The sequence below is a fragment of the Amblyraja radiata genome (assembly GCF_010909765.2).
Source record: "Amblyraja radiata isolate CabotCenter1 chromosome 42 unlocalized genomic scaffold, sAmbRad1.1.pri SUPER_42_unloc_2, whole genome shotgun sequence".
NCBI lineage: Eukaryota > Metazoa > Chordata > Chondrichthyes > Rajiformes > Rajidae > Amblyraja > Amblyraja radiata.
In genome coordinates this window covers 916,600-933,033 of record NW_022630088.1, presented here as the reverse complement: position 1 = coordinate 933,033, position 16,434 = coordinate 916,600, and the positions used below count along the sequence as shown (strand labels likewise).

General features: G+C 43.8%; 1 protein-coding gene across 1 annotated transcript in view; it reads left to right on the top strand.

Annotated features, from left to right (window-relative positions):
- The first annotated feature begins 6,322 nt into the window (after positions 1–6,322).
- LOC116969015 (gastrula zinc finger protein xLCGF3.1-like) overlaps positions 6,323–16,434 on the top strand; it is a 14,538-nt gene continuing 4,426 nt past the window's right edge. Inside the window, exon 1 of the mRNA XM_033015988.1 lies at positions 6,323–6,415. The gene's annotated coding sequence lies outside the window, so the exon portion shown is untranslated. The remainder of the gene's footprint in view (positions 6,416–16,434) is intronic.

Genomic DNA, 16,434 nt, shown 5'->3' with positions numbered 1-16,434 from the left:
TGGAACGGCCGCTTCCTAGCTGGGGACCGCGGCCTCCGAAGCCGACAAGGCCGCGCCGGTTTGGAGCTCCCAGGCTCCCGATGTTGAAGTCGGCGCCTCCCGCTCCGCTCCGCAGACCCGCAGCCCGGTGGTGTTGATCTCGGCGGTCACAGCTCACCGGAGCTCCAGCGCGTCGATCCAGCGCGGCGACCCAGGCAAGGCATCGCCCGCTCCGCGATAGCGCTCCAGCGCTGTGCTGCCACCGAAGCCGAGGTGCTGGGCGGTCCCCGCCAGGAGACGGCGCTCCACGCCCGCTGGTATGCCACGAGGACGGGTCGACGGGGCAGCCCAGAGAAAAAGCTGTCTCACCGACCAGGTAGGGACCTAGAAGTATAATTACCCCCTTCCCCCCCACATTAAAAAGTCTATTCTCCAACAGACAAAGGACAGGACTTACTCAAACTTCAAAAAAAAAAAGTGAATTAAACGGACGGCTGCTGATTAGCAGCCGTTCCCCAAGATGGCTCCTCCTCCTCCTTGTTACAATCCATCTTGGTTCTGGATAGGCAATATTCTGAAGCACCCACCGCCCAATTATATAAAAGCCGTGCTGATTTACAAACGAAATTCAATCTTCTATCTACTAATCAAACGGAACAACTAATTATTTGGACTCGTGGTCTTTATTATGAATACGGTGATAAGGCGAGCCGGCTTATGGCTCACCAACTGAAGCGTCAATCCGCATCATGACTTATTCCTCAAATAAGAAACATACACCAAAACATAACAAGCAATCCAAAATTAATGAACAATACTTTCACAGCCTTTTATTCTTCTCTTTACACCTCAGAATTCCCCTTGGTTACAATGAATATGGAAACTTTCTTAGATGATTTGGAAATACCTACTCTGGAATTAGAAGAGGCAGAAGATCTAGATCAAACCCTTGGGCAGGAAGAGATTAATAATGCCATTATGGCGATGCAGAGTGGGAAAACCCCGGGTCCTGACGGCTGGCTACCCATTAGAATTTTATAAGCAATTTAAGGATAAGCTCACACCTGTTCTTTTAGAAATGTATCAAGAATCTTTGGGAAAAGGTTCATTACCCCCCACCCTTTCACAGGCATCTATTTCACTTCTTCTTGAAAAAGAAAAGGATCCGTCTCAATGTGGATCATACCACCCCGTCTCACTTTTGAATGTAGATGTAAACATTTTGGCGAAGGCGCTGGCTTGCTGTTTAGAAAGCCAACTTCCCAAAATAATCTCAGAAGATCAAACAGGTTTCATTAAAAATCGTCATTCCTTTTCTAATATCCGCCGACTGACCAGTGTGGTCTATTCACCCGGTGCTTCTCCGCGACCAGAGGTTGTTATCTCTTTGGACGCGGAGAAGGCATTCGATCGAGCGGAGTGGCCATATTTGTTCAGAGCCTTGGAGAGATTTGGATTCGGCAAACAAACTGTAGCCTGGGTTAAGCTATTATATCATTCACCCTTAGTATGTATACAGACAAGTTATTTGCGATCTGATTATTTTCCATTAACACGTGGCACTCGTCAAGGCTGCCCATTGTCTCCGCTTCTTTTTGCGATTGCAATTGAGCCTCTCTCTACTGCACTTAGGTCAACCACATTATTCCAGGGCATTAGGAGAGGAAACAGGGAACATCGTGTGTCTTTATATGACGACGACCTCCTTCTTGATGTGAGCGACCCTACAGCCAGTGGCCCCTCAATTGTGTCTTTGTTAGATCAGTTTGGAATTTTCTCTGGCTATAAACTAAACCTCCAAAAAAGCGAATGCTTTCCCATCAACCTAGCCCTGCAGATCCGACAGAAATCCCTGCCCTTTCCCTTATCTCAAGGAGGTTTTGCATATCTAGGAATACACATTACCCGCTCTTTCACATCTCTGTTTGCAGCTAACTATACGCCTCAAGGTAGCCAAATGAAGGCTGACTTTGAGAGATGGCGTAGTCTGCCTCTCACTATGGCTGGGAGAGTGCAGTCAGTGAAGATCACTGTACTTCCCAGATTTCTTTACTTGTTCCAATGTTTGCCGGGTTTCCTATCCAAGTCATATTTTAACTCAGTTAACCAATCTATAATCTTCTTTATATGGGGTACCAAGGTTCCAAGGGTCAATAAATGCACTCTCCAAAGAGGTCGTGTAGTAGGTGGACTGGGCCTTCCTAGCTTTATTCATTATTACTGGGCATCCAATAACCAAAGATATTATTCTGGCTCCACCGACCAGATACAGACTGGTGTCTGCTTGAGTCACAGTCTTGTTACTCCTCGTCTCTCCCAGCTTTAGTATATTCCTCCCTGCTATTGAAACCCTCTCGATTTACATCCAAACCTGTCGCACTATCCACCATCAAATTGTTTTACCAATTTTGTTGCCATTATAAGTTTACATCAGCTTCAGTTCTGGGTCCCATTCGCAGTAACAATTTATTCCCCCCCCCCCCCTCTACACTTGACTCGACCTTAAGACAGTGGGGTTTGAATGATCTTATGTGCATTAAGGATTTATACACTAGCAACGTATTTGATAGTTTTGATAACCTACACAAAAAACATGGCCTCCCACATAATAATTTCTTTAAATATCTTCAGGTCCGCCACTTTGCCATGAAAACATGTCCTTCTTTTCCTGGTCTCCCTCCTATCACAGTGTTGGATAAACTCACTCTTACCTTTGCAAATAAAGGACTGATCTCTGTAGTATATTCTCAACTGGTGTCTTTAGGAGATCAAAACCTGAACAAAGTTAAAGCTAGGTGGGAGAACGACCTTGGTATAGATCTGTCTGAGGAATGCTGGACAGAAGCATTGAGAAGAGTCCATTCCTCGTCATCATGTGCTAGATTGGGGCTCATAAAATTTAAAGTTTTACACAGGGTTAATTTAAGCAAATCCAGGCTTGCTGACATATATCCAGGGACAGACGCTGGCTGTGAGAGGTGCTCCTTCTCTCCAGCCAATCTAGCTAATGCATTCTGGTCTTGCCCCAAACTTGGTAACTATTGGGCAGTGGTTTTTAAATCTATCAGTGAAGTCCTTGGGATGACAACGAGACCTTGCCCGCGTGTAGCTGTATTTGGTGTAGCAGATAAAACCTTGGGTTTAAACACAACCCAGTCTGATATCATTACATTTACATCGCTTTTGGCCCGTAGGAGAATATTGCTGGTTTGGAAATCTACCACTCCTCCATTTGCAGCTGCTTGGCTGGAAGAGGTGATGTTTTTTTAAGGCTAGAAAATATTAATTTCACACTGAGGGGGTCTGTGAAAAAGTTGTATTTGAAATGGGAACCCTTTTAATCATACTTTGAGGGTCTAAAGGAACTACCTATTGAGTAAGGGCACTTGATAGTTTGTGGGGAGCCGCCTTTATTCTGTTTTGATACTTTAGTATTGTTAAAATGTGCATTTGATTTTGTGATATGTTTGTATTGTGAAAACATTAGCTGCCAAGGGGTGTTTAGGGAGGGTGGGTTAGGGTTATTTTATTATTATTATTATTTATAAAAATCAAAATGCGGTGGGGGGAGGGGGGGGGGGTAATGTAATGCCAAACGTCAGATGTACTGTAATTTTTTTCCTCCAATAAAAATAAATAAATAAATCGCGGATAGACACAAAATACTGGAGTAAGTCTGCGGGACAAGCAGCATCTCTGGAGGGAAGGTTTTTTTTAATAATGGGTGACGTTTCGGGGTCAAGACCCTTCTTCAGACTGATCCAGTCCCTCCAATACAAGCTTGTCTTACCAATAATTCAAACCCCCAACATAATGGAACAAATATACGTTGGAGACAGCGCAAATGGCAAAGTATCGTTCCAGGAAATAAGATGGGGGAACACGTAGTCTGTGTAGCTCTGGAAATTAGGTTTATTTGGAACACTAAATGTACATATTAGGAGCAGGAATACGACACTTGGCCTCTTGAGTTTGATATGCCTTTTTATAAGGTTGTAAGAGGGGGGGGGGGGGGGGGGGGGGCGGGGGGGGGGTTTAACCGGAGTCACTCCCCAAGATCAAACCCGTCCACTCTGGACCGGCGGAAACCTGCTGATCGATTGGAACCTGCTGTCGTAGGGGGGCACAGTCCCCAGTCTACCGCCCCAGCCAGCGAGGTCCCATTCCCCAGTCCTCTGCCCCGTCTCCGACCCAGGTGGCAATGCCCCCCCCCCCCCCACCCACCACGGCCCAGCGCGTTCTCTTCCCCCCCCCCCTCCCCCGGATGATGTGGTCCCTCAACTCGACCCGGACAGCAGGGTCACTATCCCCGCCCGGACAACGGGGTCTCTACACTACTCCCACGCCTTGGACAGTGGGGTCCTTCACTCCGCTCCCCCGCCCCGCACAGCGCGGACCCTCACCCCGCCCTTGAACGGTGGGGACCCTCTCCCCGCTCCGGACAGCTGTGGAAAAGTGACGCCCCTCTATCTTAATCAGAAACTTAAATAATCGTTTGCACCTAACTTGGCATTGGTGCATTGTTGACACATGAACCGAGAACCAGTGAAAAGGATTATTATTGTTTAACACTCATAACAATCACACTATACACAAGTAGTGCACAAATAAATTAATGGTGCAGCTGAAGACAATATTCATTCATTTATTCATCATCATTGAAAACATTAGCGACGCAGTGGTGCAGGTTTCCGACGGGAACGGTGTCGGATGGACGGTCTCCAAAATTGAGGAAGGACATTCTTGCTATTGAGGGACCCAGCGTAGGTTCACCAGGTTAATTCCCGGGGTGGCGGGACTGTCTTATGCTGAGAGAATGGAGCGGCTGGCCTTGTATACTCTGGAATTTAGAAGGATGAGAGGATTCTTATTGAAACATAAGATTATTAAGGGTTTGGACACGCTAGAGACAGGAAACATGTTCCCGATGTTGGGGGAGCCCAGAACCAGAGGCCACAGTTCAAGGATAAGGGGTAAGCCATTTAGAACGGAGACGGGGAAACATAATTCTCTGCCTCAGAGGGAGGTGGAGGCCGGTTCTCTGGATACTTTCAAGAGAGAGCTAGATGGGGCTCTTAAAGATAGCGGAGTCAGCGGATATGGGGAGAAGGCAGGAACGGGGTACTGATTGAGGATGAGCAGCCTTGACCACATTGAATGGCGGTGCTGGCTCGAAGGGCCGAACGACCTCTACTCCTGCACCGATTGACCATTGTCTATTGTCACACATCACCGTCCTCCAGTTCCTGCGGACTTCCGCCGCTGGAAGTACAGGATTTTGGTGTGTGTGTGTGCGTTATCATCATTCCTTACAATGTTATGTACGACAGTGATCGCAACTTCTACTGAAGTGTGGATGGCCGTTGGCTCACTAGCTCATCCGCCCTTTGACAGGTCTTGTTTTTGGTCCTGCTGCGGATCTACAGCCCGCTCCTCACCTGGCAAACCACGTGGGGGAGACGGTTTAGTTGCCGAATATCTGACCATGGAGCAGGTAGCACGGGATTACATGGTACCCGTGGCGGGGGAACTCCTCCCGGCCTGACCTGATAATATACTGATATAGAAAGTGTAACGGCCACAATGAGGTAGATTGGGAGATCGGGATTACCTCCTCAGCATACAAGGTGTATTTTTAATTGCCTGATCACATAATTTTAACACCATTTTAGTGAATCTTGTCGTACATGCTTTCCAGCTTTTGGCTTTTCGATGGGAGGAGACGGAACGACGTGGGTATGAGTGGTCCTCAATTACGTTGGCTGCTTTTCCAAAGCAGCGTGCATCATAGGTGGTGTCGATTGGTAGAGGAGGATAGATTGGTTTGGGTGACAGGGTCATGCACAACTATCATTGCTTATGGTTCGTAGCATATATAGTTGCCACTCAAGTTGTAATGCATTCCACTAGGACACTGTCTATAGTGCATCAGGATAAGTTAGGTAAATCATTGGGGGCATGCCGAACTTCCTTAGTCTTCTGGCAGTGTATGCTTTGACAACCAGAGAGATGAACATATTATCTGACTGCTATCACATTATCGTTTGGCATGTTGTGCGATTGCTTGCCATGTTTGACAGTTAAAATAATCACAAAATGCAGGAGACTCAGTCCACCCAGCAGAATCTGGTCAAAGAGATAAAGTGGAAGACCCAAGGTCAGCACTGGGACTGTCCACCACAGATGCTCAGACCTGCTGAGAATATCCAAAATGTAGTGTTTTTATTTCAGATTTCAAACATCTACAGCTATATATGAATTAACAATATTAACTCATTGCAGCAGATGTCCTGCTATAACACAAAAAAAACGATTTTAATAGTTATGCTCCACCCCACTACCAGTTATAGGGAGGTTTCAAGGCAGTCGGGTCACGACCCGTGACTCGTACCTGTTGCTACGCTACGCCAACTGGAGTACAAGCGATGAACTGCAGGTAAGCACTTACCATTGTTTCAAGCGTAGCGGGCCCGTTAAAACCCGCAGAAATTGTCATTTTTTGCGCTGTAAATAATTATGGAAATCGGGGTAATCGTGAGAGACATTTACCGTACTTCAGAATTCCAAAAGTGAAGAGAAATGTCGGTAGATAGAAGCGAGAGCTGCAGGGAGAACAACAGCCAAAGTGCTTGGCAAACATTGGCCGTTTGCTCACTGCATTTCATCAAGAGTAAGGCATTATTTGTGTTTTTTCTTGATTCCTTTGGCATCTAAAAAGTTTCAGAAGTGATAAATCTGGCTGTAAAATTTAAAAATCGCTCATGGTTCTCAAGTGGATTTCTTACATATAATAGAAAACGCCTCTAAAGCAAACTTTACAGCCAGATTGATCACTTCTGAGACATTTTAGATACCAAAGGAATCAAGAAAAACCACAAATAATGCCTTACTGTTGATGAAATGCAGTGAGCAAACGCGACAATTCCCAATATTTTCAATTCGGATATCTGCACGGCCAATGTACGCCAAACACTTTAGCTGCTGTTGTCCCTTCAATTCTCGCTTTTCTTTACCTTCATTTCGCTTCACGTTTGGAATTCAGAAGTTGGGTACACGTCTCTCACCCTTACCCCGACTTCCACAATTTTTTACAGCTCAATAATTCAACATTTTGGCGGTTTTTAACGGTTAGGAAAGTACGCGTTTCTTGCATTAATAACATATACCGGAAGCTGCGATGTCCTCCAGATGGATTGAGCGCCTCGTTGCGTCAAGCCCTATGACCTTACGTGCAACCCCTCTATTACAATGTGTCACCTCTATATTCAGCTGCTTACAAAACCTATTACACACAGCATCTCCCCAAGGTTTACATACTTCAAAAATGACAAACGTTGTAAATATATAGGAAGATTTGTCTGGCTATTTTTAAATCATGAATGATGGATGTGCCCACAATTACAAGATCTCCATGTAGAATATTTCTTGGAACAGAAGCATCAAACACCAGCAATATAGAGGAGATGTGAAAACACCCCATTGAAAACAAAAAGCTATGGTATACCTATGGAACTCAAGAACCAAATAACAAGCGCAGGAGTAGACCACCTGGCACCTCGTGTCTGCCCTGCATTCCAAATGCCTTTTAGATGATCTACCCAAAGACCCAATTCATCATCTGTGCCAGATCCTCGAAGCTTTCAAATCCCCTGGTCACCGTATCATTATTCCAGACCAAACAACGTCAATCCACAACATCCACGCCTCATCTGACTGGAGGCATCAACTCACAGAGAAAGGGAGGAAACACACTCGGATGGGGAATTACCGCCATACTCTGCTGGCCCTCTTCCAAACACAACTCTGCCACCCAGGACGAAAACTTCCACACCGCTATGATACTCACTAGTTGGAAGGGGAAATAAACAATTTCATGGGACAACTGCAAATATCTCAACTCTACTGGAAACTGTAGTCCCCCACTGTCCCCATGGCACATCCCTGGAGTTCCCATTCCACAATAGAAGGACTATATCCCAGGCCTGGACTCTGCAGGGTGTCTATGATGTCAGGTGATGTCTGCAGTACCACCACAGGAGAATCATCCGTCTCATCTCTACAGGACGCTGCCCAAACCTACCCAAAGGTTCATCGGACGGCGTTACCGGGAGAGAGCTGGAGACGTCAGGGACAAGGAGTGGCCCAGTTGGAGGGTGAACTGGGTTCATGCCTACAGCCCTTCAATAAAGGTGAAGTCGCCCCACGGGACACAAAGATGTGCGAGGAGAGGGAGGTCAGTTCACAGGAACTGCACCAGGCCATCGAGCTCGCAGTCGGACCAAATTTGGACTTTGAAAATGCCGATGCCTACATGTGCTAAAAGAATTTCACTGTACAGTTACATATTGAACTACTGAACTGTAGACCACCACATCTGTTCCTCTCAGCACTCAGCCTTCCAACTGATTCATCCTCAACAAACAGGGATTATCCTTTGCTATCTTGCAGACATTCTCTATTATCATAGCTGAAAGATACAATTCTGTATTAAATGATACTACTTCTGGTCCTGAACTATCCCAGCTGTGGACAGGTGATCTCTCTCTACCTTTAAACAACCTCTAGCATCTAAATCAAACAAATGTGTTTATCTTACCGTTGTGTTGGATCGGGACAAGCACAAATCACTACCATTTTTCCTACAGTGTAATAAAGACAAAGTGCATTTACTTCATTGATTAAAATAGTAAATACTGAAAACAGTGGAAAGTGCAATGTTGGATGATCCATTATCAGAACTGGGACTGTAATCAAATTCTGCTCAAACTGCTGAGTGTTTCCAGCATGGCAGCTTATTCCTCAGATCGTCTGGAATAGCAATGTTTCTTTAAATTTCCATGCCCAAAAAAAGTTGCAAAAGTCACGTCATCCTGGTCAATAGATTTGTGCAAATGCCATACCTCCACTCATATACCCGACAGACAGTCCCAACTCGTTAGTTCTCGATTCATTATTCAAATATGTACAAAATGCCTTCCATGCTACAAATCCACAAAGTATATTTTCCTCTTGCTACCATTCTGCTGTACCATCTCCTGGAATCACTCTCTCCGCTGTGACCAGAGGGCGGTAAAAACGAGCAACACTCCTTTACTCTGGCAAGAGGAAGTTGCTGGCCAAAAATAAATGAAAACGGGAATAACAGGTTCAACATCTGACGCCCCGATTTAATTATAAATAATAACCGTGAATGTTCGGCCATTTTGTAACTGGAACAAACTCCAACATTTACTTTACAAATGTATAGATCTGTGTCATTGTGCAACATGAATCTCCTCAAACCATCCAATGACAAAACCCAGCATATTGCACTTTATCTGTTTATTTACGTGTGTGCGCACACACACGTAAATAAACAGATAAAGTGCAATATGCTGGGTTTTGTCATTGGATGGACGTTTATTTACGTGTGTGCGCACACACACGTAAATAAACAGATAAAGTGCAATAGGCTGGGTTTTGTCTATGGTATATATATATATTCTATGGTATATGGACACACTGATCTGATCTGTATTTATGCCGACTATATTCTGTTGTGCAGCAGCAAGCAAGAATTTCATTGTCCTATCTGGGACACATGACAATAAACTCTTTAAGAAGGAACTGCAGATGCTGGAAAATCCAAGGTAGACAAAAGTGCTGGAGAAAATCAGCGGGTGCAGCAGCATCTATGGAGCGAAGGAAATAGGCAACATTTCAGGCCGAAACCCTTCTTCAGACCATAACCTCTCTTGACTTGACCAGATGGCGATAGAAATGTACAACTTTCCGTACAGAAGGCTGAGAAAGGCCTTTACTCCTGCAAATTAAGAAGTTTTATCAGCAAAAATATCTGAAACCAGAATTAACAAGCTGACTGTTTCATTATGAAATAGTTTCCTGAACATTGAGCCATTTAGTAAGTGTAAAACAAACTGGGACATTTGCTTTGACTCCAGCAGACTGCTCAGCTCATTCAACACATCAAGTGTTGGTTGTAACTTTATACAAGTGTGTGTGATGGATGTGCAACATGATTCTCCACCAACACATCCAATGACAAAACGCAGCAGCAGCTGTTGCTCAGCATGAATTTTCTGCTTCAAACTATCACTGGGACACACTTACTCACAACAATAATTTAAATGTCCTCACAGACAAGAGCAAATCACATTAAATGGGGGAATTTAACACAAGTCTCTCCGCAAGATTAGAGCCGTCCACTGGGGAGCGGCGGACAAAATACTCACCGATCGATGGATGTCAATATGCTGTCCTCGCCCCCCGGTCCTGAGTCTCCCCGCCCGGACTGCCAGTAGTTAACATGGCCGCATATGGCTTCACCCCTATTGACTTCATTGGGAGACTGCCAGTAGTTAAGATGGCCGCCTATAGCTTCAACCCCTATTGACTTAAATTAGAGACTGCCAGTAGTTAAGATGGCCGCCTATGGCTTCACCACTATTGACTTCAATGGGAGACTGCCAGTGGTTAAGATGGCCGCCTATGGCTTCACCCCTATTGACTTCAATTAGAGACTGCCAGTAGTTAAGATGGCCGCCTATGGCTTCACCCCTATTGACTTCAATTAGAGACGGCCAGTAGTTAAGATGTCCCCCGCCCCCCGCCCCCCGCCCCCGCCGCTCTGGATTGATCCAGCTGCTGTCAACGCGCATGCGCAGTTTTCCACGAGCTACGTTAGCCCACCCAAAAGGCGCAGAAAGATCGGGAAAGTTCTGCAGCAAAGATGCTTCAGCTCAGATCCGCTATAGGATCTTTGTTCTGCAGAACGCGGGGTCAGCGGCGCCCACGCGCTGAAGAGATTGTCTCCTCACTGCCGGCGCAGCTCGTGAAGCCCCGCCCCTCCCATCCCCCTCCCGCTCACTCACCTGGCGATTTCCAGAGAGTCAGCGGCCGCTTCTGTCTCTCTCTGCAATTCGCAGCCCACTCACTCCCCGGCTCCCCTCCCCCCCCTCCCCCCCCCTCCTCTTCTCACCTCCTCCCCTCTTCTCCCTCCCTCTCTCCCCTCTCCACCCGTCACAGGGGAAGACCTCCATCCGGGGTGGCCCGATCGTCTGCCCCCCCCCCCCCGGCTCTGTCACGCTGTTTTTCACCGTCCTCAGATCGGGCCCCCACGAGCTGCCGCCCCACCCCTCTCCTCTCCACCCCCCCCCCACACTTCTCTCTCTCCCCTCTCTATCTCTCTTTTCCCCCCTCTCTCTTCCCCCCCGCTCTCTCTCTCCTCCCCCCATCTCTCTCCCTCGCCCCTCTCTTTCTATCTCCCCCTCCCTCTCCCCCCCCCTCCCGCTCTTCCTCCCCTCCCTCTCTTCCCCCTTCCTCTCTCCCCCCCCTTCCTCTCCCCCATCTTCCCTCCCATAAAGGCCCTTCCCCCACCCCTAAACCCCCTTACCCTCTTCCTTCCCTCCCCCTCCCTTGGTTTCTTGGTCCTCCAAAATATTCCAAATTGAATTTATACTGGAGGTGGCGAAGGGAGGGCTACTATAAATTTAGTTGCATCTGGTTGGGTAACTATAGTAGGGTGGAGATTATTCCATGCTTTAATTGTGCGGGGGAAGAACGAATTGCTGTATACATCTATCTTTGTAGCTGGGATCACAAATTGGATCGAATGCCCTCGTCTGCTCCTAATTGGTTTGGGTTGTATTGAATTGAATTGATTTTATTAGGGACAGTGCTGCATATTAATAAACATTTGCATGTAATATGCAAGATTGTAGCCAGTAGCTAATTTCCATCTTTAGTCCCACACAAGGTAAACACATCCCAAACAAGATAAAAACAAAAGACAAAAACAAAAACAAAACAAACAATATGGTTTAGCCTGCAGTCATAACATGGAATAAATAACAAACACTCAACACAGTTTAAAGTCATTGTCTCTTCCCTTGTAGCCTATGCCGCGTTGACCATTTAACATTTTGTAAAAACAGGTCAAACAGTGAGCTTCACGTCTATCTTTGAGAGGGTTCCACCCCAGAGAATTCAGAAGTTTGGTGACACTCGCTTCTCTCTAATAGGTGTTAGTAACAAATCGAGCTGCCTTGTCTTTGGACATGTTCGATGGAAGAAATGTTTTTATTAGTGTATGGGTCCCATGCTGCAACTGCGTAGTCCAAATGAGGTCTAACGAGGGTGAAGTATAGATTCTCCTTGACAGAAGTTGAACAATGATGAAAGTTGCACCTCAGAAAGTTTAGGACACCTGTTGCTTTCACCGTTGCATGATGAGTCTGACCATTGCAACGCAGATCATTCTACGATTTGATGCCAATTTACTTGGTTTGTATGGATTCTTCAAGGGTGGTACCAAGTATATTGTAAGATGTTTCGCCTGGATTCCTCTTTCTGGTGACATGCATAGTTTCACATTTGGAAGGGTTGAACTGCATGCCCCATTGTTGTGACCACTCAACCATAGTATCGAGATCCTTTTGGAGAGCATCTTCATCATCAGCTGACTTAATTGGACGGTACAGCAAACAATCATCAGCGAAAAGTCTGGTCGTACTTGCGACTTTTTCATGGATGTCATTTATGTAAAGCAAAAATAGGTGTGGGCCAAGTACTGTGCCCTGTGGCGTATCACTCAACACTGGATGCCAATTGGAGTTCTTTCCGTTCACACACACACGCTGAAGACGTTTTGTCGGGAAACTGGAAATCCATCGTTTCGTGTTGGAACGAATACCATAGAAGTCAAGCTTCCGAAGCAGTCTCTGGTGTGGGATGACATCACATGCTTTAGAAAAGTCCAGCACAAATAAATCAGTGATGACGTTACTATCATGGTGCTTGGCCATGTCATTTGTCGTCAGGATAAGCTGAGACTCGCATGACTTATGCCTCCTAAATGCATGTGGGTTGTCAGCAAGAATGTTATGTTTGCTCACGTGTCGCATCGGATTACTATCAATTAAATGCTCCAGCAATTTGCAGCAAGTACTTGTTAATGAAACAGGACGATAATTCGCTCGGTTGGTGGTTGAACCCTTCTTAAAGAGAGGAGTGATGTTAGCCTTCCTCCAATCCAGCGGAACATCACCTGAGTCAAGCGATTGTTGGAAAATGAACTGCAAAACTGGAGCCAGTTCTTCGGCTGCGATCTTGAGGGGTTGATTTTGTTTCTGATCTGGTCCAATTGCTTTTGTGGTATTGATGTTGAGCAATAACTTCTTGACACCTTCAACCTCAATTTTAAAAGCAGGCATATCAGCATACGGGCTGGGCGGTAGAACTGGAAATGATGAAGGCTCCACATTTCCCCGGGTGACAACGTGTTCAAATTGCTTTTCAAGAGCTTCTGCTTTCGCCTGATCCTCAGTGATCAGACAGTTGTTCACGTTAAGCATCTGGCCACCAGTGTTGTATGTCCGTCTGAAATTCACACATCTCCAAAAAGCCTTTGGTTGCTCTTCCCCAAGAATAGAAGAAACATGTTGTCCATGAGCACTCCTAATTGCACGATTGACTTGCTTTCGCACTCTAGTAAAATTGTCCCAGTCCAGTTTTGTACCCCTTTTTTTGGCACGGATATAAAACTTCGCTTTCTTGCTGCAGAGACGTTTCAGTTTTGCCGAAAACCAAGGAGGACGCATATGGCCCTTAATGCGTTTTTGAGGAACATGTTTTTTTTTTGTTTTTTTTTAGTTTTTGTTTATTTTATTAGAAGTTAATACAGTACAAAACAGTACAGTGGAACCTAATTTTGGGTGCCAATCATGTCATACCGTAATCCATTCTATGTACAACCTCTAGTTTTATGTTTTGAGAAGGAAGTAAGTGAGACAAGAAAAAGAAAACAATAAAAAGGGGAAAAAGAGGAAAAATAGATGGTAGAGAATAGAAAAACGTGAAGTGTGTATATCAAAAAAAAGAAAAAGTGGAAAGTAGAAATAGGAGAGAAGGCCCCTTAAAAGAGAAATTTTCAAATCTTTATTCGGAGATGTAGATCTATCCACGGCATGAACTGAAATCAGCAATCTTTACGGTATCGCTGCATCACATGATTCCAAAAAGTCGATGAAAGGAGACCAACTCCTTAAGAATTGGTCACATTTATCTATTTGTCGGAGCCTCATTTCTTCAAGGCGTGCTATGTCCATCATATTCCTAATCCACATTTTAACAGTTGGTATGGTTGTATTTTTCCAAAATTTAAGTATCAATTTCTTTCCAATTATTAACCCATAATTAAAAAAAACATTTTGGTCTTTATTTAAATTGATATCTTCCACTATTATTCCAAATATAATCCATTCCGTTTTAGGTTCTATTGTGGACTTGAAAAGCTTTGTAAATATATCAAATATATCGCTCCAAAATGTATTCAACTTTGTACATCCTACAAATGAATGTGTTATATTAGCGTTTTGAAACAAACATTTATCGCATCTGGGAGAGACGTTTGGATAAAATTTATTCAACCTCGTTTTTGAATAATATAGTCTATGTAATTATGTCTTGCATTAATAGAACAATAATGTGTGTTCATCAGATACTTTTCCCATCTATCCTTCGAGATCTTTATCACTATCATGGGGGACTTGATAGAGGTTTTTAAAATGATGAGAGGGATAGACAGAGTTGACGTGGAAAAGCTTTTCCCACTGAGAGTAGGGAAGATTCAAACAAGGGGACATGACTTGAGAATTAAGGGACTGAAGTTTAGGGGTAACATGAGGGGGAACTTCTTTACTCAGAGAGTGGTAGCTGTGTGGAATGAGCTTCCAGTGAAGGTGGTGGAGGCAGGTTCGTTTTTATCATTTAAAAATAAATTGGATAGTTATATGGATGGGAAAGGAATGGAGGGTTATGGTCTGAGCGCAGGTATATGGGACTAGGGGAGATTATGTGTTCGGCACGGACTAGAGGGGTCGAGATGGCCTGTTTCCGTGCTGTAATTGTTATATGGTTATATGGTTATATAGCTCATGTTCCCAATCTTCTCTTAGTGCTTCTGTTGAGGGTAATTCTCTATTTAATATATTATTATAAAAGTATGATATTGGTTTTTGTGAATCAGCTTTAATATTCATTGCTTCTTCTAAAGGGTCTAAAAATATAGTTTGAAATCTATATATATATATTTCTTCATAAAGTCACATATCTGTATATATTTAAAATATTGATTATCCTTCAGTTTAAATTTTAATTTTAAATGTTGAAATGATAAAACAGTTTGCCCAATTCATACATATCCCCTACTTTCCTAATCCCCAGTCTATCCCATTGTTGATATGTTTTATCGATGAGAGATGGTTTGAATGCGGGGTTGTTCAATAGTGGGGTTAGTACTGATAGATTATTTAATTTCAAGGATACTTTTATTTGTTTCCAAATTCTTATTGTATTGTGAATAATTGGGTTCTTCTTATATATTATATTATTCAATTTTATCGGTGAGAGCAAGATCGTTCCTATATCGTACGGATAGCACTCCTCTTTCCCCATTCTTATCCACTCCAACTGCTGAGTGGAACTATCCAACCAGTACATTATGTTCTTAATATGCACTGCCCAGTAGTAATACATAAAGTTAGGTAATGATAAACCCCCAACTTCTTTAGGTTTACACAAATGCTTTCGTTGAATTCTGTGTGCTTTGTAATCCCATATAAAATTAGTGATAGTAGAATCTAGTTTTTTGAAAAAGTATTTTGGAATATATATTGGGATCGCTTGAAACAAATATATTAATTGTGGTAAGAAAGTCATTTTTATAGCGTTAATTCTACCTATCAATGAGAGCGGGAGCGTTTTACAAAATGTAATCAAATCATTCAGTTTATTTAATAGTGGCATAAAATTGGCATTAAATAATGATTTGTGTCTTCTCGTAATTTGCATACCCAGATACTTGAATTTTTCTGTTGCAATTTTGAAGGGGAATTTTAGTAAGTGTCTCGAATCCTGTGGTTTTAAAGACATAATTTCGCTTTTATTCCAATTTATTTTATATCCTGAAAAAGAGCCGAATTCCTCAATTAATGTTAATAATGTGGGTATACTCGTTTGTGTATTAGTAATATATAAAAGAATATCATCACCATATAGTGAAATTTTATTCTTTGAATCCTTAGTGTTATATCCGTGAATATTCGGGTGATTTCTAATCATTTCTAATCATTTCTAATCATTTCGGCCAACGGTTCTATCATAAGGGCAAATAGGTTATGCATCTGGTTAAATGAAACGTAATTTTCCCTTTCTCTCCCAGTCTTGAGCTGTGTGTAAAGAAGAAGTTACCTTTCCTGTATGGCTAATAGAAGTAAATGGAACGTAATCAATGTGTGTGAGTTAAATTAATCCAACAGAGAGGTGTGTGTGTGTGAGAGAGAGAGAGAGAGAGAGAGAGAGAGAGAGAGAGAGAGAGAGAGAGAGAGAGAGAGATAGAGAGACACAGAGAGAGAGAGAGAGAGAGAGAGAGAGAGAGAGAGAGAGAGAGAGGCATGG